General features: G+C 30.4%; 1 long non-coding RNA gene across 1 annotated transcript; it reads right to left on the bottom strand.

Annotated features, from left to right (window-relative positions):
* Positions 1-522: 522 nt before the first annotated feature.
* LOC145239925 (uncharacterized) lies at positions 523-18,400 on the bottom strand. Its single transcript, XR_013862414.1, has 2 exons — positions 18,150-18,400; positions 523-6,977 (listed from the first exon to the last, which is right to left on the bottom strand). It is a non-coding gene; the product is annotated as an uncharacterized LOC145239925 (long non-coding RNA).
* Between the last annotated feature and the right edge of the window lie 4,704 nt (positions 18,401-23,104).

The following is a 23,104-nucleotide window of genomic DNA, read 5'->3' as shown; positions in this document are numbered from 1 at the left end:
ATGGTATTATGAGAAACTAATCCGATATTAAAAGCTTTTGCTAATACTATGCAAGAAAACTTAATTTATAGACGAGACTATAATTATAAATTAATTCACTAAACCTAATTCCCAAGAAAAAATTTTAAAAATATCAAAGATATCAAAAGCCAATGTCAAATGCTAAATGGTTTTGGTTAATTGATTTTTGTTGAAGATTAAAATTAAAAATCTCATTGAATCGAAATATATATACTAGCAAGTGCACCTGGCGTTGCCCGGTTGTTTGGAGGTGTGTGTGTGTAAGGAGGGAGGGTAAAGTAAAGAATAAGTGAAGTAATAACCCTGTTTAAATAATTAAAAAAGAACGATGTTAAACTTCTTTAAAAAAATCGGCGAAACCAAAACGAAAAAAAAAAACAAACAAATGTGAAACTTCTTTAAAAAGAAATCGGAAAAACAAAATCCAAAAATCAGGGGAAAAATGATGAACGTGTTCGGAAAAGCAAAACAAAAAACAGTGAAAAGCGAAAAAAAAAAGAATAGAATAAATAACCCTTTTATTCGGTTAAGTCTCTGGTACGTTTCAGATAGTAGAAAGCATAGAACAAAAATGAACATTAAAATTCCATTCCAGTTTTTTTTTAATCAACTACAAAACGAAATAAAGCGGAAAAAATGGCATGAATAACCATTTGATTCGGTTACGTCAATGGTGCGTTTCACCCAGTAGAAAGCATGGAACGAAAAGGGACGTTAAAATTCCATTCCATGTCTTTTAAGCAACTAGGAAGTAAAGAAAACCCAAACCAGTGTTGCTTTGTAACTGTCCCTTCTGAAGGATCCCGCAATGGTGTAAGTGGTGGCAGAGGAATTTATTAGAGAGAAAAGATTTTACTACTTCCATTGATTTTAACCGATTTTGTCAGTGAACTCCCAGCAGAAAAAATATAGGAATCTACGATTATCGAGGAAGTGGAAAGGTAATAGCCCTATAACACACCTCAGAAATTGTGCTGCAGTTTGTGCATATTACATTTGCATGCAATGTATTGATTCTTGATCCTATTAAGGTCAAAATCAGAGGGGAAAATGAGCTCATTTTATATATATAGGGATAGGAATAAGTAAATAAATCAAAAGTAATTATAGCCGTAATAATAGAATAATAAAAATAACTACAATAATATATTCATAATAGATAGTAATATTAATATTTATAATACAAAAAGTGAAAATAATAAGAATAATGTTAATTTCAAATTTTGGAAATAATAATAATAATAATAATAATAGTGATAAGAATAATAGTAATAAGCATAAACAAAACTAATAACAACTACCATCATAATAATTGTAATATAAACTGACGTAAGGAAAGATAAGATGAAGCATTGACGAGAAGTTCGTCTATGTAGTATTCGTCCTGGGTTTTGAATGACTCTACATAAAAGTAATAATGACAATTGAGGTTGTTCTTTTTTATTTCGATATAGCAATTTGTAACTTGAATTACGAAAATAAAAATAAATTTGAGTTTGACTTTTCTGAAAACTTCAATACAAAAAAACAATAAAACGAAATTGAATGGCACAATTTTATTTTAACATTAAAATTGTATTTCTGACAAAAATACATTGAGTTCGAGTGTTTTTCAAAAACTTCAATGCTTATAACCTTATTTTCTTTCATATTTAAAGCTGGTAATTTGTGAGTTACACATGGTAGGATGAGAAAATAACAGGAGAGTGAATTCTATAAACTACTGCACACAACTAATTGCATAAAAGATTATAAAAATTATAAAGTTGGAAAAAAGCAATATTTTTGTATTCTGTCACATATTCTGCAATAATTAGTTTAGCTTGGAATTGTCATCCCATCATCTCCATTCCACACTACTTTTCACAAGTTCTGTAAAGTATGTTGAGCATTTTCAACAGCAAAATATATTGTTTTGTAAAAATAGTCCAATTATGTTTCTTTTTCATTACAAATAATTTACTAGTTTTTGCATACGTGTTAATAAACTTAATTCACAAGAACAAGAGAAATTTAAAAATGTTATTTTTACATATGCCATAAGAAATGTATAGTCATAATTGATGGTGTGTGATCGCATGTAATTGTAAGGCTGTCACTTAATCGGAACTGTACTGCCTTTCGTGTAGCTAGTACTGTGGGATTTAACCCCTAAACTAAGTGAGCTGTCTGTTAATTGCTGTAATACCCAGAGGACCTGATTATAGTAGATACATCCACTAGTAGATATCAGGTGGGTGTGTATGTTTGTGTAATAGTATGGATACACCGACCAGACGAGAATAACAAAAAGTAAGAAATTGTTTTGTTTAAAGATATTTCCAAGCAAAATGGTAAATGTTGTGTGGTTTTGAGATTTCAATTGATGTGGAATTTGTCATTGGAAGTTCGGGTCAGATTAAAGGGTTGTTGATCAATTATATTTCAGTGAGAGTCAAGGTAGTGTGAATTAATTGGTTGATCGAAAGAGAAATCACACCCTTACTGGACTACATTGACAAATAAGTAACTGCTCTGGTTAAATATATTTCCGAGCAAAATTAGAAATGCTGCTTCGATTCGATTTCAGAGGATGTGTTGAAGATTTCATAATGTACTTAACACATTGACCAAAGAAAATGAGCTCACTACTTGTTTTGGTAAAATAGTTATTTTCAATTAATTTATTAATGATTAATTGCAGTGGAAAAGAAGGGAATTGCTAATTATCTTTGATATCTAAACTGATGACAAGAAATTGTTAAATCAAAAGAGTTGATCCGATAACCTTGACTGATTAGCACATACATAGAATCATGTTTGTTCTTGGATAAGGAAATCACATTCTTATCCGACCACACTCTCAGTATAAATAGCAAAGTTGTTTTTTGATGAAGCAGTTGGGCAGTGAATTCGATGGATTTAAACAGAACAGCTCTGCCAAAGATGTAACACTGAAGAATCTCTAAAACGCCCTAGAAAGATAGCAACTCAAACTTCCCTATATGAGACCACCATACCTTCTCAGAACGACAAAGATATTTCCCTTGTATATTGTTGAGAACGCCAAAACCTTGACCGACAAAAAACACTGAAATAAAAAATGTAAAAATTGAAAAAAATATAATAAAGATATTCCCCTGACATAAGAAAAAAACTAAGTTTAATAAAGTGTTGAACTAATATGATTTTTTTCTGAATAAAAGAACTTCTACAAATATGGCGAGAGTTTGGTTTGCTTGTTTTGTTAATCAACAATTTTTCCGTCATCTGCTGAATCCAGTTATTTGGAGAAAAAGACTTATACATTATTTCATGCAGCTTATCCTTGGTTTGTTCTTGAATTTCAAGTTTTGTTTGATATATCGAATCGAATTTCTCCTGCATTATTTCCTGCAGCTTATCTTCTGCATGTTTTGAATGTTAAGTATATTTGCTTGTTTTATGCAATCAACAATATTTCAGTCATGTATTGAATTTAATAAACTTGAAAAAAATGTTTATGCAATATTTCATGCAGCTCATCTTCTTTATGTCCTTGAATTTTAAGTTTGGTTTGCTTTTTTTTATTCAATCAACAATTTTTCATGTTGAATCCAATAATTTGGAAAATAAAATTTTATGCATTACTTCATGCAGATTATTTTTTGCATGTTCTTGAATTTTAAGTTTTGTTTATTTTGTTTGATCAACAAATTTTCAATCACATGTTAAATCCAGTAATTTTGATAAGTTTTTATGCATTATTTCATACAACTCTCCCAAGTAAACCCCAGTGTAAATAGCAAATTTATTTTTCACTGATGTAGGTGGTCAGTGAATTCGATGGATGTAAACAGAACAGCTCTGCCAAAGATGCACCACTGACGAATCTCAAAAACCCCATAGAAAGATAGCAAGACAGAATTCCCTGTATGAGACTGCCATACTTTCTCAGGACAACAAAGACATATTGTACCTATTTACAATGCCTCCCCACGGGACAGAGTTAGACACCAGGGTCGTTTTTTAATGTGGAGAAAAGGAACAAAAGTAAAAAAATGTCTCAGTCGTGAAGGACTGATCCTCCACCGAAAGAGAACAAGAAATGGAAGTGCAGCATCTGAAGAACAGATACTACACTTTGATCTTGACCAAAAGGCCAAGTAATCAACTTTCCCTGACATATTGTAGAAAACACCAGATACAAAACACCAAAATAAAAAAGGAAAAAGTGAAAACAAGATATAATTAATAAAGATATAAGCCTGACAAAAGAAAGAAACTAAGTTTAATAATGTGTTGAACTAATGTTTTTTTTTTCTAAATAAAGATCCATAAATATTACAAGAGTTTGGTTTGCATGTTTTGTTCGATCAATAATTTTAAGTCATATGCTGAATCCAGTAATTTTGTAAAAAAATGTGGCATAGTTCATACAGCTTATCTTCTTTATGTTCTAGAATTTTGAATTTGGTTTGATTGCTTTGTTCAATTCATTTTTGAAAATTTTTAATGTATTTTTACGCAGTTTATATTCTGCATGGTCTTGAATGTTATGTATTTTCATGCAGTTTATCCTTGGTTGGTTCTTGAATTTCAAGTTTTGTCTGATATATCGAATCGAATTTCTCATGCATTATTTCCTGCAGCTTATCTTCTGCATGTTTTGAATGTTAAGTATATTTGCTTGTTTTATGCAATCAACAATATTTCAGTCATGTATTGAATTCAATAATCTTGAAAAAAATGTTTATGCAATATTTCATGCAGCTCATCTTCTTTATGTTCTTTAATTTTAAGTTTGGTTTGATTGTTTTCTTCAATTAAAACTTATTCAGTCATATGTTGAATCCAGTAATTTTGAAAAAAAAATATACATTATTTCATGCAGCTTACCTTATTTAATTCAGTCATTTTGAAAAAAAAATGCATTATTTTATGCAGGTTTTTTTAATTTAATGTTTAGTTTACTTGTTTTGTTCAATCAATGTTTCAGTCATATGTTGAATCCAGTAATTTTGAAAAAAAAGTATGCTTTATTTCCTTGGTTGGTTCTTGAATTTCAAGTTTTGTTCGATATATCGAATCGAATTTCTCATGCATTATTTCCTGTTTTGAGTTTTAAGTATATTTGCTTGTTTTGTTCAATCAACAATTTTTCACTCATGTATTGAAATCCAGTAATCTTGAAAATAAAATTGTATTATTTCCTGCAGATTATCTTCTGTATGTTTTGAATTTTTGGTTTTATTGTTTTATTCAATCAACAATTTTTCAGTCATATGTTGAATCCAGTCATTTTTGAAAATTTTAATGCATTTTTTACGCATTTTATATTCTGCATGTTCCTGAATGTTATGTATTATTTTTAATGCAGTTTACCTTCAACAGATTTTTAATTTCAAATTTGTTTTTCTTGTTTTTTTCTATCAACAATTTTTAAATAATTTTATATCTTAAAAATATGTCACTAAAGACGTTTACTTGATCGTTTTATGTTAACACTTTTTGTATTATATTTACTGTGAAGTGTGAAAAGGTTTTCATGGAACAAGTTGTTTATTCATTACAAGAATTATTTCCGATGTTTACATTTAAAAAATTATTGTTTGGTTTTGTTTTTAATTTATGGCATATAAACCATTAGGAGGTTATTATGTGCTGAAAAATGTAATAAAGAAATTCATTGTATTTCTGTTGTTTGCTTTACAAAATATTAACCTTTTTTGGATTATCATGTTTTCGACCTCTACTGCATTTTTTAGTCCTCAGATGTTTCAGTAAATTTGCTTTAACAGAACAACAATAATCACATTTTGGACATGAATATGGCTTTTCACCACTGTGAGTTCTCATATGCATAATTAACTTTGATTTAGTAGAAAAAGAATGAGCACATTTTTCACAGGAATATGGTTTAGAGCCAGTATGAGTTCTCATATGTGTCACTAAACTTGATCTAACAGAACAAGAATAGTCACATATTTCGCATGAATATGGCTTTTCCCCAGTGTGAGTTCTCATATGTATAACTAAATTTGATTTAGTAGAACAAGAATGAGCACATTTTTCACAGGAAAATGGTTTAGACCCAGTATGAGTTCTCATATGTGTCACTAAACTTGATTTAACAGAACAAGAATAGTCACATATTTTGCAAGAATATGGCTTTTCCCCAGTGTGAGTTGTCATATGTTTCAGTAAAGCTTGTTTCTGAGAACAGGAATATTCACACATTTGACAAGAATATGGTTTTTCACCAGTGTGAGTTCTCATATGTGTCACCAAACTTGATTGAACAGAAAAGGAATGCTCACATATCTCACAAGAATATGGCTTTTCCTCCGTGTGAGTTCTCATATGCACAATTAAACTTGATTGAACAGAACAATGATATTCACATATATCACAAGAATATGGCTTTTCCCCAGTGTGTGTTCTAATATGTTTAGACAATTGATATTTTCCAGTACAGGAATATTCACAGATATTACAAGAATATGGTTTTTCGCCAGTGTGACTTCTTATATGTGCAACTAGATTTGATTTAACAGCACAAGAATAGTCACAGAATTCACAAGAATATGGTTTTTCACCAGTGTGAGTTCTCATATGCATGACTAAACTTGCTTTACAAGAACAAGAATACTCACACACCTCACAAGAATATGGCTTTTCGCTAATGTGAGTTCTTATATGTTTCACTAAGCTTGCTTTAAAAAAACTAGAATATTCACATATATTACAGGAATATGGCTTTGTACCAGTGTGAGTTCTTATATGTGTAAATAATTCACATTTTGCAGTACAAGAATAATCACATACTTTACAAGAATATGTCTTTTTTCCAGTGTGACTTCTAATATGTCGCACTAACGTTGATTTAGCAGAACAAGAATATTCACATACATTACAGGAATACATGTTTTCACCAGTAAATCTTACAGAAAGTAATGGTCAATTCAAATTCAACAAAGTCGTTCAAGCAGGAACATCTGCAAATAAATGAAACTCAATTTTTAGTATTCCCATTCATATTCAGTTTTCTAAAGATATGATGAGAGCTACAGAGAATTTAGTGTCCATTATGTTTTAATATATTTCTAAATGTTTTACCCCAAAACATTTAAATATTTACAGTAAAAGGTTTGTCAACAGTAGATTAATAAATTCAGCAAATGCTTTCTAACAAATTGTAGAAACAAAGTAAAATATTTACAGTAAAGATATAGTCATCACTAGATTAATGAAAAACATTTAAATATTTACAGTAAGAATATTATCAAACTAGATTAATGAAAAACATTTAAATATTTATAGTAAGAATATTGTCAACATTTGATTAATGAAAAACATTTAAATATTAACAGTAAAAATATTGTCAACATTAGATTAATTAAAAACATTTAAATATTTACAGTAAAAATATTGTCACCACTAGATTAATGAAAAACATTTAAATATTAACAGTAAAAATATTGTCAACACTAGATTAATGAAAAACATTTAAATATTTACAGTAAAAATATTGTCAACACTAGATTAATGAAAAACATTTAAATATTTACAATAAAAATATTGTCAACACTAGATTAATGAAAAGCATTTAAATATTTACAATAAAAATATTGTTAACACTAGATTAATGAACTCAGCAAAGGCATTCTTACAAATTGTAGAAAATAAGAAAAAATATTTACGGTAAAATTATAGACAATCCTAATTATAGACATTAATGAGCAAATTCGAGTTTTATCCAAGGGCCTATATTTCTGTATTTACCTTACTAATATAACTAAAGACGAAACCCTCACTTCTATTAAGGTTTTGTTTTCTCAAATAATTAATTATTTCAATATTTTAACTCATAATATTTCTAGAAACAAATGTAGGTAAGTTTTTTTTGTTTTTTTACACAGTGGTCACCACTTATCAAGGCCCGGAAGCCACTCAGGGATAAGGGTTATTGCAAGTACATTAAGTTAGTGAGGAGATTTGCTGAAGTGTTTACTTAAGGGGGCGGTTCATTAGGAATTTGTTAACATTGGACTTGAAGACATCCAAGTTGTAGTCCGGAGGGAAGCAGGCAGACGGAACAGAGTTCCACAGGCGTGCAGTTCTAAGAAAGAAGCTTTGTTCATGGAATCCGTGTTTTGATTTAGGCACAGATATAGAGTGGGGGAAATTTTTAACAGTGGATTCAGCTAGACGGGTGTTTTTCGTGAAAGATTGGCGAGGGGGGACCAGAGATTGGAGTTCATACGAGCATCTGCCATGGAAATAACGATAAAACAAAGACATGCTCGCAACGTCTCTTCTGTGCAGGGTAGAGAAAAGGGCATCCCCCACTAAGCCACAAAGTCTATTTTGTACTCTGTCAAGGCAGGATAGGCTGTTTTTAGCAGCTCCTGCCCAGATATGGCAACAGTATTCCATCCGTACTTGGCTTTTATATAGATAGAGAATTGCATCAGTAGTGAGATATCTTCTGGAGCGGTAGAAGGATCCCACCATCTTTCCAGCGACCTTGGCAACAGACTGGATGTACATGTTCCATTTCAGATCAGGAGTAAAGGTCAAACCCAGAAGCTTGTCAAAACACGGAGCCTCACCCAGACGAGAGCCATCCATCACAATTGATGCCAGCTGGGGATCAGAGCGTTGATGATGTAAGGATAGGAGTTTGGTTTTGGATGCATTATAAGTAACCAGCCACATCTTCCCCCACTGAACCACGCGCTCGAGATCAGAGGAGAGAGAATCAGAGAGAACTTTGTCATTTACAGCCTTTGATGTGTTGCTGTAGATGGTTGTGTCATCAGCATAGATGTCAACAAATGATTTAAGTATGTGTTTAGGGAGGTCATTGATGTAGATCAGGAAGAGAGTTGGGCCCAGGATTGACCCCTGGGGGACTCCAGCATTTATATTGCAGGCCTCCGATTTGACTTAGAACACAGATATAGTTATGCTTCAATTGAGCACAGCACCTTTGTTTGGAATAAAACGCATTTTAAGGTCGTTAAAGTCAAATTCTTATATTTATATTTGTAAACAAATCTGCACGATTATGTCTATTTATGATTGATTCGATTCGGTTCATAAGATGTTATCTAAATACAGAAACTTTTATTAAAAAACTTTTTTGTCTCCACTCTAGAAATATACAATACGTATATGTACCTACGCACTTTATGGTGGTCGCATAACCCCTTCTTATCTTTCTAATGAAATATTTATAGAACGTATATGTTTGTGCTCTAAAACGGGCGAGTTTATCAGGTCAATAAGGTCGAAATAGGGAGTTAATTGGCCCCAAACATTAGCTGATTTTTTCATCACTTATTAAAAATCAATTGTTTGGTTCTGAAATTACAAGCACTACTATATATTACACTTTTGCTATGTTTGTATCGCATTGTGAAGCGTCAACATTCTTTACTTCCAATCTCTTCATAGAGCTCTATAGTTCACGATGGAAAGTAAGAAGGACAACTTCTTTCCTTGTCCTTGTTAGACGTTCAAGAGATTGCTGTCTCACTACCATATACAGGAAGCCAACTTTTACTGCCCTGTTTGTGAATTGGTCTTCGTTTGTATAAAAATTAAAAAAAAACCAGCCTGATTTATACATGTATACAAAAGAATCCTCATAATTTATTCACTTTGAAGACTGGACTCCGTACTAGAGAGGATCAGGGAATTATTCATTAATCATGATTATTTGGAAGAACTTATTAATAACTGTATTAACAAAAAGGTTGCAGATTTCCGATCATCTTAAATATTTTGAGTCTTTAAAATGTACAGTTTATTTAAAATTATCTTGGATAAGCGACTATAGTTTAAAAGTGAATAAGCAGATTGTTAGAAATAGTATTAATTGCTTCTACTCTATTTGCTTGTATTTAGTATATAATATATGAACTGCCGTTGTTTTTTTTTTTTGCAAAGATAGTGTTCCACTCAAGTACTGTTGTTGGTTATGTGGGGGTGTACTTCCTTGCATTTGCAAACGCGTGTAAGACAGTCCATTCCATTAAGCATTAAACAAGGAAGGTTCAAGACCCAAGAATCTCTCTTCTTCTCCAACTTCCGGCATTGCTATTGGTCAGTATTTTGGTAAGAAAATCGATGCTGTGCCAGTAAACAGACAGCATATTACACAAAAACATTTTTTTTTAATTTAAATCTACTTCTATTGCAATATGATATGCGGAAGCAGTGCATAATTGTGTTAAATTGCTTTGGGAGTTTTGACTTTTTTCTTTTCACATGCAACAAAATCTACGAATTTTTAATTATTTATCATAAGTTTTTAATTTTTAAATTCCCAAAATACATTTTTTTTATTTCCGTCATTTTAAATGACACTTTAGATTGATCAAAAGATAAAATGTTTTTATTTTCATCATTTAAAATTATACTATAAAATTATCAGAAGATGAAAGATTTCTTTATTTTCATCATTTTAAAATTATACTATAAATTTATCAGAAGATGAAATGATTTTTATTTTCATCATTTTAAATTATATTATAAATTTATCATGAGAAGATTAAAGTATTTTTATTTTCATCATTTAAAATTATATTATAAATTTATAATGAGATGAAATGTTTTTATTTTCATCATTTAAAATTATATTATAAATTTATCATAAGAAGATGAAATGATTTTTATTTTCATCATTTAAAATTATATTATAAATTTATAATGAGATGAAATGTTTTTATTTTCATCATTTTAAATTATACTCTAAATTTATCATAAGAAGATGAAAGTATTTTTATTTTCATCATTTAAAATTATATTATAAATTTATCATAAGAAGATGAAATAATTTTTATTTTCATCACTTAAAATTATATTATAAATTTATAATGAGATGAAATGTTTTTATTTTCATCATTTTAAATTATACTCTAAATTTATCATAAGAAGATGAAATGATTTTTATTTTCATCATTTAAAATTATATTATAAATTTGTCATAAGAAGATGAAAGTATTTTTATTTTCATCATTTAAAATTATATTATTATAAATTTATCATGAGATGAAATGTTTTTATTTTAGTCATTTTAAATTATGCTATAAATTTATCTTAAGATGAAATGTTTTATTTTCACAATTTTACATTATAATATAAATTTATCATAAGATGAAATGTTTTTATTTCATTAATTTTAAATTATACTCTAAATTTATCCTAAGAAGACGAAATGTTTTTTATTTTCATCATTTTTAATTATAATATAAATTAATAATGAGATGAAATGTTTTTTGTTAATTTTCATCATTTAGAATTATATTATAAATTTATAATAAGATTAAACGTTTTTTTTATTTTCATCATTTTTAATTATACGATAAATTTATCATAAGATGAAATGTTTTTTTATTTTCATCAATTTAAATTATGCTATACATTTATCATAAGATGAAATGTTTTTATTTTCATCAGTTTAAATTATATTTTTAATTTATCATAAGAAGATGAAATTTCTTTTTATTTTCATCATTTTTAGTTATACTATACATTTATCATGGGAAGATGAAATGTTTTTATTTTCGTCATTTTAAATTATATTATAAATTTATCATGAGATGAAATGTTTTTATTTTCATCATTTTAAATCATACTATAAATTTATTATGAGATAAAATATTTCATTTTCACCATTTTAAATTATAAGATGAAATATTTTTATTTTCATCATTTTAAATTATGCGATAAATTTATTAGATGAAATGTTTTTTAATTTTCATCATTTTAAATTATATTATAAATTTATCATAAGATGAAATGTATTTTATTGTCGGCATTTTTAATTATATTATGAATTTATCATGAGATGAAATGTTTTTTTTTATTTTCATCATTTTAAGTTAAACTATAAATTTATCATAAGTAGATGAAATAATTTTTTAATTTTCGTTTTTTTTAAATTATACTATAAATTTTTCATAGGATGAAATGTTTTTTTCTTTTCACTATTTTTTTTTATTATAATATAAATTAATCATAAGATGAATTTTTTTTAATTTTCATCATTTTAAATTATATTATAAATTTATCATGGGATGAAATGTTTTTATTTTCATCATTTTAAATTATATTATAAATTTATCATAATATGAAATGTTTCCGTATTTCCATTATTTTAAATTATACAATAAATTTATCGTCAGAAGATGAAACGTTTTTTTATTTTTTTCATTTTAAGTTATACTATAAATTTATCATAAGATGAAATGTTTTTATTTTCATCATTTATAATTATACTATAAATTTATCATAAGAAGATGAAATGTTTTTTATATTCATCATTTTTAATTATACTATAAATTTATCATAAGATGAAATGTTTTTTATTTTCATAATTTTAGATAATACTATAAATTTATCATGAGATGAAATGTTTTTATTTTCGTCATTTAAAATTATACTATAAATTTATCATAAGATGAAATGTTTTTATGTTCATCATTTTAAGTATTGTACTTTAAATTTATCATAAGAAAATGAATTGTTTTTTATTTTCATCATTTTAAATTATACTATAAATTTATCATAAGAAGATGAATGTTGATACCTTTAACATAGAACCAATATTTTCAAACAAAAAAAAACATAAATATTAAAACATTTGAGAAGGTCGTAGCTACTCTGTGCTGAAATATGTCTATTCTAAACATGGAATAATCCCAAGATCATATACATTGGGGTGAAGGCATCTATGCCAATAATATACATACATAAGAAGCAGAAATAAAACAAAGTTAGCACAATACTTGTCCCAGCTATTTAGTTTCATTTGCCCTGGCACTTCAAATTCCCCAAATCTTTTTTTTTCGAAATGTTTCATTATACTATCAATTTATCATGATAAGATGATGGTTGAAAAAGACCTAGAGTTTTCCGCCCATACAGTTTTATTTTTCAATTTGGAACCCCTGAACACACACACACACACATATAAATCGGTTACATAAAAATATAATTATATATTTAACATAGAAACACAAAATATAAATTTAAAAAATTAAATTTATCGACGCTGTAACTATTGAGTGGTTGGAATACGACTATTCTACACAAGTAATTATCCTGATACCATACACATTGGGAGAACCTCTGTGCCACGTAAATACATGCATAACAAGCACATATATTACACTTCGACCATCCTTTACATCATCAAATAATATACACACACAAATTAATAGATAAAAAATTATAATATAAAATATAATATAACAATTGTTCAGATTTATCAACACACTTGGGCTTTACTTCCATACACAAAATCTGAAAAATGGTGCCTTACAGATTGAGATGAAACGTGGAAGATACACGCTTCTATTGGGAATGTCATCACACATTGAAAACCCTGTTTAGATTAAAAGAAAGCCTTTCTGATACTCTTCTGTCGTCCTGATTATATTGATTGGCTTGCTTTGACGAGGGAGTCGCTTTGCTTGATGTAGCTTTGGATATGTGGGTTGGAGTACATCACTAACGGAGGAGGGATCTCTGGTTAGGCCTGTGATCTGAAATGCCCCGTGAAATGCTAAGAGACTGCATTCACCAATAGCCTGATAATAAAAGAAGTAATCTTGTGTCACGTCTTCATCTATTCGTAATTTCAGTGATTGAATTTTTTGCATATCAGTTAAATTTGGACATGCTTTAGGAAAGGGACTTGGGGTTCATAAAACAAACGTCATACTTGACCGAATTTGCAATGTAAGTTTAGTTTATTGTCTATTTTTAGGCATTTTGATCACACAGTGCAATGGGGAAATGGTGACTTGTCAATTTTAAAGTATCTAAAAGCAAGCTTCTCTCTTTTCATAATAATCGATCTGATCTCTGTCTGGCCCTAATTGAAATGAAAGGCTCTCCTCTTGGGGAAGCTCCATGTCTTGATACGCTTCTTGAACTGACCTTCACTCTTGATTTAAAATGGAACACATACATCGACTCTGTTGCCAACATCGCTGAAAAAATGGATCATCCTACAGCTCAAATAGGTAGTTCACTGCCAAAGCAATTATCTATCTGTATAAAGGCTAAGTAATATTGCCACATCTTGGCAGGAGTTGCTTGGAGCACATTATCTTTGAAACCAAGTAGGTGATGTCTTCTTCTCTTCTCTGAAACCTCTTTCCCACAAGAGACATTGCCAACCTCTCTCAGATCTATTATTATGTCCATGGCAAGTGCTCGTCTTAGTTCCAATCTAAAATTCTCCCTTGCCAAACGTTCACAAAAATACTCGACTAATTACAACCACTATCAACAATTTCCCCTACTCTTATTCTGTGCTTAAATCTGAACGCAGATTCCACAATCAAAGCTTATTTCCTAGAACTGCCTGCATGTGAAACACTGTTCCCATGGCCTGCTTCCCAACCAATTACAATATTATAGTCCTCAAGTCTAAGCTAAACAAGTTCTTGTTGAGCCATCTCTTTAAATAATCCAAATTCTTCCCAATCTACACCATTAACTATTACTACATTGCATTTATTAACACTTATCCTCCAGTGGAATTCAGGCCTTGATAAGTCGTGACTCTTGTCAAAAAAATTGAAATAACATTAGTTTTAATATTGTTATGTACTAATCAATTTATGAGAATGAAACCTAGAGGTTTTTTTTGGGGGGGGGGGGTAAAGATTTTTGGGATGAGGATAGTAAACAAATCTTTTCAATTTTTATTTGTTTTTTACTAATTTTTGTTCAGTTTTTATGAGAATTAAAATATATATAAGAAAAACAATAACACATCTTGGAACTTTAGAAATTAAATATAAAATTGGTGTATAACACTCCCCTTTATAAGAATCGACACCGTTATAAAAATCTAGCCAAAATAAAGATAACAATCGGTCGGCAAAAAACATACTTCTAAAACAAAAATACCAAATTTCAAATATAAACAACAAAAAACACTTTGTTTCTACATTAGAAAACCTTAAAATGAAATTATATCTTTAAACATAATTGTTTGCTCAGAAAATCAAAAAAATTATACTAAAATGAACCCATTTTTCTTACTTAAATTTAAATGTCGGATTATATAACATATTTTATATAATTTATTTTTTAAGATTTTGTTGATCGAAGATTTATACACTTTTAATCAGCTCTCTTATATAAGCTAACAGGATTAAATTATTTATAAAAAAAATCTTATTTTAGTAAATGATGAAATCGTCGCTGTAAACAGAATACAAAAAAAATGTGTATTAGCAATGTTATATTTAGTTATTATTATTCTTGCTCTTATTCTTGTTGTTGTCGTTTGTTATTGTTCGTTGTTAAGTCTTATTAAGAGAGAGCCTTATTAAGAGGGATGATGTGTTCTGTGTTCGTGTTATGAAGAGATTCATATAAAGACATTTTATAACACAGATATATAAGACATATAATCACTTTACCTTTTGGTAGAATTACAACACAAAGACGACGTTTATAAAAAATCATGATAGGTTTATTTCTTTTCCGACCGGCCGTGGTTTTCTTAGTCAAGAATTCAAAGTTTTACATACTATGTTTCAAAGGTGACCGTCTCACTTCCAGATGTTCGACTCCCACGTCTGGACCCCAGACTGTCGTCTCTCATCCTCGGACTCTCTCTCAGACTCCCTCCTCAGTTTCTCCCTGCTTTACTTTAAAGTTTCTAACTATATCGAGAACTTCCCATTTTCCATGACGTCATACACATGTTAAAACATGTGTCTTCTTTCACGTGTTCTGGAAATGCGTGTCCAAAACCTTTTCCTTTGTTTACAAAAGGAATTTTAACCTATATTCCCAGTAACCTATATTTCCAATATGTTAAAACATGTTTATTAAATTATCTTATAGTTGCATTCTTCAATTGAATTTTCATAACAGAATTGACAATGCACATTCTTTTCTTAAAACTATTTTATCTCTAAGCTAAACAATGGTTTGTTTTTTACATTCCATTTGCTAATTCTCTCTCGTAATCTATTTCTAAACCTAAATTACGAGGTTCAAATTTCGTATATTCTATTTCACTTTCATTTTAACTAAATTTCTCTATTTTTATACTTACATGAAAAGGAGACAGCCCTTATCATGTAACAGCAATATAAATATTTGTTTTTATTATTATTTCACGATGACCCATTTAAAGTTAAAATCTATTAAGTATTACGCATCAAATCTTAAGAAAAGCAGGTTTTAAATGTGTAAATATGTCAGAATAATCGATGCTGTAGGTGTGTCAGCAACCGACCTTACGAATAAGTGAAAAAAATATTGAATAATTCGATCTCCTATCTTTCCAAGCTTATAACTACTTGAAAAATGTAATTAAAACCCTATTTTTTCAATTAAAGGAGCAAAGTACAAATTAAAAATATAACAGGGTTAATAGCAAATTATGCAATATTTGTTTTTTAAATCGGTTTTCTTTAAAAAATAAAATTGAAGAAAACAAACGAAATTCAACTTACGTCGATTATAAAAAATCGATATAAATTCCAAAAAATCACTTATCTATAAAAATTGCTAATCAATGTGTAGTTCCATTCTTCATTGTTAAGAATTTATCCATATTTATATTTTAAAGTCCATTTACTTTTTAAATAAAATAATTTTTTTAAACGCCTATTTGGAAAAGGTGCCATGATGCAAGAATTTTACGTTTTTATCGAAAACCGGAAGTAGCTTTTTATTGCTTTCACCTACGGATGGACAGAAGGAAGTAAAAACCACACATTCGCATTAGTCATCTAGCCTTGTCCGTGAAGAAATATGTGTTCTCATAGTTTAAAAATAGTCAAATTTTACTTATAAGATTTTACCTTAAAAAAAGACACCCAAGGAATTTTTGTTTCTTTTCTCAAAGAAATACATAAATTTTGGATTTATTATATTTTCATTCTTTTCTGTCGAGTGAATTTTTTTTTTTAAATATCTAAAAAAATATTGAATGAAATAGAAAAAAATTGTCGTCATCGTCCATTAATAACTGGACAATATAAGCAGAACATAGGCTTCCAATAAAGAAAAAAATCAACATGGTATTTAAAAAAGTAAGGTTTTACACTTTGGACTTTACAGGTAAATTCCCCCCCCCCCCAAAAAAAAAGAAACACTTCCTTTTTTGTTTTAATTTACAATATATTATTTATTGATCTTTTATCTTCAATTTGTGATACATAAAACTTGGGTACATAAATTGATCATTAAAATTTTAATAGACACAAAATGGGGGGAGTGAATTTAAAAAAAAAACGTTTGTTTAAAATATTATATTCGGTTTATTGGAAAGAGCATAATATTTTATGCTTACATTGACCCTGAAAATATCGTAAAAATTTAACCAATAGAAACATTTTGATAGATTTTTAAAGTTTAAAAATTGAAAAAACATTAACTCGTAAAATTCAATTGATTTCATTACGTAAAAAAAAATGGCTGCATGAAGGCGCGCAGGCACTTTGTAAACACTGTTTTTTTTTTAATAAAAAATAATATTTCTATTATTTTTGAAACAACTTTAATATTTTATTTTGGAAGTATATTACCTAAAGAAAATAAACAACACGCTTTTAAAAGAGAAATTACGAGTTTTTTTTTAACATTTTATTCGCAGTTTCGTGTTAGGGGTGTCAAAAATTCCCCAAAAATTCTGATACACCTGCTGTTACAAAATAGGGCCATACATGGACAGAAAGCAGCTACTGATTAGGTGTATCAGAATTTTGTTGGAATTTTTGACACCCCCTCGCTCAAAACTGCGAATAAAATATAAAAAACATTTGAAGAAGTTATAAGCTTCGAAAGACAGTAAGTCTAAATATGCCAGTGTTTACCGCGAATTTTTACTGACGTTTCTGACACGGCTAGCTATTGTTATGAAACACTTGATTATCGTTTTTATCGTTCAAGAGGAAAATATGTGTTAAAATATGTTGGACGCAATAGTAAATGATTTTTACTTAAAAAATTTCATCATGTCATAATCTTAAAATTAAATATTAATAATCGCCTACTGTTTTAGTCGGATTTTAGTTTGAACTGTTTACAGCAGCGATATCATAATTAAATCCCATTTAATTGTTTAAGATTATTGAAAAAGTGATTGAATGATTTTTTTTAGTATTGCAAAATCTTACCTTTCATTCCAGAAAATTCAATATGAAAAATAAGCCAAAATCCAGGACGATTTCTTTCTCTTTTGTGTTCAAAACAGAAAATTTGTTTTGTTTGTTTTGATTTCTTTAGTAAATTGATACAACTTTTGTTTTGTGTGTTCAATTATAAATAAAATATATGAAAATATAAAAGAATTAAAATTAAAAGATAAAAAACACGATTTAAACGTGAAATTATTCAAAGAGAGAACTAACTGCTAGAGAACAAAGAAGTTAAGGTCCTCATAACACGGTGTCATCATTATTTTGTTCCTTGTGTAAAAATGTCCGTTAAGTGTGCGGATTTGTTTTCCTATCAAGTTTAAATTACATATGTCAACACGTAATGTTAAAAGTAAAAGTTATATGAATTAAAGAAATAAAAGTTTGCTAGTAAAACAAAAACGTTCTATTGTAGGTTTTTTGAATACTTTCAAGATATTAGATAGGCCTACAAAACTTAATACACTTGGTTTTTATCTGTTCAGGTACTCTCCAAAAGTCACCCAGAATTACCCCCCTATGTAAAACGATCTAACTTTATTATAAATTAATATTATCAATATAACTTTTGTACTATTTAAAAGAAGGGCAAAATAAACTAGTAATAATTAAAAAAAAAAAAAATTCATCGTACGAAAATAATGAAATTGCGAGACGAAAATCATGTTTACATAATTGGCGCTTTAAAATAACGTTCCCATGTTGTATGCATTTCACCCGTGTTTAATAAATCTAGCAAAAATCAACTAATGGTCAGATTTTCGTGAAATTTTCGATATTTATCCATTTTAGAATAAAATTACATATAAAATGCAGTTTCCATAAAATATACAAGGGGAAATATTTTTTTTTTAGTGCGTGCCCCACTGCCCCACGCCCAATATTTATTTTTTCAAAATTTGAACAAAATATATTTACATTTATCGACATTTCTATTTATTATGAAACATAAAAGTTCAAATAAGTAAACTATATTGATATCGTCCCTGCTAGCTTAGATAAATACTTTTGCAGTTTTAACAAAAGAGCTACAATAATATCAGAGTGTCTCCATTCACATCTACAGAATGCCAACATCAATATATTACATATGAATGGGCCCCTAGTGGAATTCTCACAGGTCTCGCTAGTATATATATATATATATATATATATATATATATATATATATATATATATATATATATATATATAGAGAGAGAGAGAGAGAGAGAGAGAGAGAGAAAGAGAGAGAGAGAGAGAAAGTAAAAAGGAACAAACCGTATTATGTGTTCATCAACGGTTCGTCTTTATTTCGAGACTTCCTCTGGATGAAATAAAGACGAAACGTTGATGAACACATAATACGGTTTGTTCCTTTTTATTTTCTCTATTTTGTCGGAATACTATTTCCATTATTTTCATCATATATATATATATATATATATATATATATATATATATATATATATATATATATATATATTGTAGACACACACACACACACACACACACACACACACACATATATATATATATATATATATATATATATATATATATATATATATATATATATTGTAGACACACACATACAACAAAAATTAAATACACATATTGAACAAAAAATTACCTTGGAGCTGCAATTAAAATAATGATATAAATTTAATATTATTATGTTGTTGTTTTTTTTTTAAATACCGTTTTTTTTTTTAAATTAATATATAATATATAATATACAGTTGATTTGCCAAGAAAAAGAAACCTCCTAAAAATTAATTAATTTTTAAAAGATTAAAACGATTAAAATTCCATTATTTCACAATGTTCCGATTGTTCCGTTACAACATTTATTGTATATAATTTTTTATTAACGATTAAGTTTTAATATAAACATGACCCTTGTCAGCTATTTTATCGCCAGATTAAAACCAATTTGAAAATATTATTGTACACATGTGGGAACATGCCAACCGGATGCTAACGTCTCCAGTATAAGAGACAAAATAAAAAATCGTCGTTTGCACATGGCTCCACGCATCGCTTCCGTTTGGAAAAAGAAAAATAAGAAACCATAAAAAGAATTATGAACCAATGGCAGAGCTCCCCGCCGAAAATAAAGGCCTAAATTATCACGGCCGCTGGAAGCCGGTTTACGACTATAAAAGGAGGGGACCAGAAAGAAAGAGAGGAGAGATTCGCCTAGCTGCGTCAGTGAACGCACGGACAGTCTTCCACCCGACCTAAAGAAATGAAGAAGAAAAAGAAAAGAAAAGGAGATTCGCCCAGCTGCGTCAGTGAACGCACAGACATTCTTCCACCCGACCTAAAGAGATGAAGAAGAAGAAGAAATAAGGCACCAGTGAACTGAAGCCAACTCCGCTCTCACGTTATGAGCCGAGACGCCTTCAATTCTAACAATGCCTATCTTACACAAACCAAAGAAAAAAAAGAAGAAAAACACAGGAGGCAAAAACGCCGCGCCGCTAGGGTGATAAATGTAGTCGTCGCTCTCCAGTTAAAAGCCTGATACATATCACCGAAGTACCACAACTGGCCGCCACTTACCACCCCCCCCCGTCGTCTGAAAAGATAAGTACGCTTTGTTTAATTATAATACCCTACAAAAGTCACTCCTGATCAATGCATACACAAGCTGAACTACCATTCTCAATTTTCCTACAACATTTGTTTCTTTTCCCTCGCGGGAACAAGCAATAGTAACCCGAACTTGAGGGTAAAACACACCTCCTCCTTTTTGCTACAACACCAGTCCTGCAACGAGCATTGGTTACATACGCTCGGACACATCATAACTAAAACATTCATTTCTTTCAATAGCAAATAAACAGCGTTTATCTTATCCATTAACTGAGCCTTTGTTTCCTTCAATTCCTCATTCGTTTCATTATTCTCTTGTAACGGGATTGGGGTATTTATATATCCTAGTCCCCTACAAATATGGTGACCCCGCCCCTTTATTTAAATGAAATGGATGAGGTTGAACGAAGCATGCACACACACCTACAAACATCCTACCAGCTCTAATTAAGACCGTCATTAACCAAATAAACCTCCGGGTTCCCAACCTTTAAAAAAAAAAAAAAAAAAAAAAAAAAGTTTAACTATATCAACAGGACGAACGGAAATCTGCTAAGATATTAAACATTTTTGTCAACCAACCAACCCAACCAACCAACGAACCAACCCACCAACCAACGAAAAAACCAACGAACCAACCCACCAACCAACGAAAAAACCAACGAACCAATCCAACCAACCAACGAACCAACGAACAAACCAACCAACCAACCAACCCACCAACCAACGAACAAACCAACCAACCAACCAACCCACCAACCAACGAACAAACCAACCCAACCAACCAACGAACCAACCAACGAACAAACCAACGAACCAACCAACCAACCAACAAACCAACCCAACCAACCAACGAACCAACAAACTAACCAACCAACCAATCCACCAAAATCCTCACGGGTACTCTCGGAATAGCTCCGCTATTTCGGGTGGCGATGTGTGTGGGAACATGCCAACCGGATGCTAACGTCTCCAGTATAAGAGACAAAATAAAAAATCGTCGTTTGCACATGGCTCCACGCATCGCTTCCGTTTGGAAAAAGAAAAATAAGAAACCATAAAAAGAATTATGAACCAATGGCAGAGCTCCCCGCCGAAAATAAAGGCCTAAATTATCACGGCCGCTGGAAGCCGGTTTACGACTATAAAAGGAGGGGACCAGAAAGAAAGAGAGGAGAGATTCGCCTAGCTGCGTCAGTGAACGCACGGACAGTCTTCCACCCGACCTAAAGAAATGAAGAAGAAAAAGAAAAGAAAAGGAGATTCGCCCAGCTGCGTCAGTGAACGCACAGACATTCTTCCACCCGACCTAAAGAGATGAAGAAGAAGAAGAAATAAGGCACCAGTGAACTGAAGCCAACTCCGCTCTCACGTTATGAGCCGAGACGCCTTCAATTCTAACAATGCCTATCTTACACAAACCAAAGAAAAAAAAGAAGAAAAACACAGGAGGCAAAAACGCCGCGCCGCTAGGGTGATAAATGTAGTCGTCGCTCTCCAGTTAAAAGCCTGATACATATCACCGAAGTACCACAACTGGCCGCCACTTACCACCCCCCCCCCCCGTCGTCTGAAAAGATAAGTACGCTTTGTTTAATTATAATACCCTACAAAAGTCACTCCTGATCAATGCATACACAAGCTGAACTACCATTCTCAATTTTCCTACAACATTTGTTTCTTTTCCCTCGCGGGAACAAGCAATAGTAACCCGAACTTGAGGGTAAAACACACCTCCTCCTTTTTGCTACAACACCAGTCCTGCAACGAGCATTGGTTACATACGCTCGGACACATCATAACTAAAACATTCATTTCTTTCAATAGCAAATAAACAGCGTTTATCTTATCCATTAACTGAGCCTTTGTTTCCTTCAATTCCTCATTCGTTTCATTATTCTCTTGTAACGGGATTGGGGTATTTATATATCCTAGTCCCCTACAAATATGGTGACCCCGCCCCTTTATTTAAATGAAATGGATGAGGTTGAACGAAGCATGCACACACACCTACAAACATCCTACCAGCTCTAATTAAGACCGTCATTAACCAAATAAACCTCCGGGTTCCCAACCTTTAAAAAAAAAAAAAAAAAAAAAAAAAAAGTTTAACTATATCAACAGGACGAACGGAAATCTGCTAAGATATTAAACATTTTTGTCAACCAACCAACCCAACCAACCAACGAACCAACCCACCAACCAACGAAAAAACCAACGAACCAACCCACCAACCAACGAAAAAACCAACGAACCAATCCAACCAACCAACGAACCAACGAACAAACCAACCAACCAACCAACCCACCAACCAACGAACAAACCAACCAACCAACCAACCCACCAACCAACGA

The sequence above is a fragment of the Euprymna scolopes genome, chromosome 19, assembly GCF_053919585.1.
Source record: "Euprymna scolopes isolate OS-2025 chromosome 19, ASM5391958v1, whole genome shotgun sequence".
In the NCBI taxonomy this organism is placed as follows: domain Eukaryota; kingdom Metazoa; phylum Mollusca; class Cephalopoda; order Sepiida; family Sepiolidae; genus Euprymna; species Euprymna scolopes.
This window is presented reverse-complemented; position numbering and strand designations above follow the sequence as displayed.